The following is a 1,347-nucleotide window of genomic DNA, read 5'->3' as shown; positions in this document are numbered from 1 at the left end:
TAGCCAATAGAAAAAGCCTAGACAAATGCACGTTAGGCTGAAAAGGGAAGACACGCGAAGAAGGCGGGAGAAGGAAAAGGGGAGGAGATTGCACGGAAGCATAGAAGAGGCGGGGAAAAATCAGGTCATCCAATCAGAAACTCGCAAGGCCTCCGGAAGAAAGGAGAAGGGAAGCTACACCTTTAGGCTGGAAGGGGGCGGGGAAAGGGGAAGGGCGTTTACTGGAACCAATCGTAGGTCCCAAAGGCAGCCGTTGCAAACAATAAAAATTTGGAGCCTTAAGACTCGTCCTCTAGAGGAGGGAGAGGGCGGGGAAAATAGAAAGGTCCAATGAGAGCACTTTAGGGAATAGTCACGTAACCAACGAGTCGCAGGGAAGGGGGCGGAGGATCATTTCGGTCCCGAGAGAACGGAAGGGAAGGGAAGAAGAGGTGGGCGAAGAGGGCGGGGAAAATGGAAGGACGTTTCATCCGACCAATCAGAGAGCCGTCGTTTCCGCCTGGATAGTCAATGGCCTCCGGGAGGAGGGCGGAGCTACAACTGGGACTCGGGGTGTTGTGGGGGGAGGTGGAGAAGGGGACGGATGAAAATCGGCGCAACTGTGGCGGTGGCGGCCCCGGCGTTATCCTTCTCTGGGGCGGCGGGTTCAGGTCTTGCCGCTGCTCCACGACTCTCGAGGCGGCGCCTTGCGGGAGGTTCGGTTCGAAGCCGGGTTCGAGGTCGCTGCTCGCAGGGGCGTCTCCTGTAAGGACCATGGGAGAAGTCGGGGGTCGGAGGTCAAAGGGCACAGGGAGTGGGGTATACACATGCAAAGGGGAGGTCAGACGGGGCATAGAAGCCAGAAGGGGACCAAGATGACTCTGGGCTCCTAACTCACCCCTCCGTTTCGTCATGCCTTCCCAGGAGCCGGGATCTAGAGCTGGAGGGACCTTAGAGATCATCTGGTCCTTTTTACAGATGGGGAAACTGAGGCCCTGGGAGGGAAGTAACTGGGAGTCATAGAACCCCCATTACTAGAGCTGGAAGGGGCATTAAAGATCACCTCGTCCATTTTACATGTGGAGAAACTGAGGCTCAAGCATCCCATATCTAGAACATAAAGGGGCCTTAGAGATCATCTGGTCCATTTTACACATGGGAGAAATTGAGATTTAAGTGGAGGGAAGGAAGTGAGGATCATAGGATCCTAAATCTGGAGCTGAAAAAGACCTTAGAGATCATCTGGTCCTATAGATGGGGAAACTGAGGCCCAAGGGGAGTGATATAACTGGGCATCAGAGGATCTCATATCTAGACCGGGAAAGATATTCGAGAACATCTAGTCCATTTTACAGATTGGGAAAGTGA

General features: G+C 53.8%; 1 protein-coding gene across 2 annotated transcripts in view; it reads left to right on the top strand.

Annotated features, from left to right (window-relative positions):
- The first annotated feature begins 510 nt into the window (after positions 1-510).
- Positions 511-1,347, top strand: part of TPCN1 (two pore segment channel 1) — a 61,979-nt gene continuing 61,142 nt past the window's right edge. The window contains exon 1 of one of the 2 annotated variants that reach the window (XM_007490004.3): positions 511-744. The gene's annotated coding sequence lies outside the window, so the exon portion shown is untranslated. The remainder of the gene's footprint in view (positions 745-1,347) is intronic. The other variant, XM_016432448.2, reaches the window with a different exon arrangement.

The sequence above is a fragment of the Monodelphis domestica genome, chromosome 3, assembly GCF_027887165.1.
Source record: "Monodelphis domestica isolate mMonDom1 chromosome 3, mMonDom1.pri, whole genome shotgun sequence".
NCBI lineage: Eukaryota > Metazoa > Chordata > Mammalia > Didelphimorphia > Didelphidae > Monodelphis > Monodelphis domestica.
Note: the sequence above shows the minus strand (reverse complement) of the source record. Positions and strands in the feature narration are given on the sequence as shown.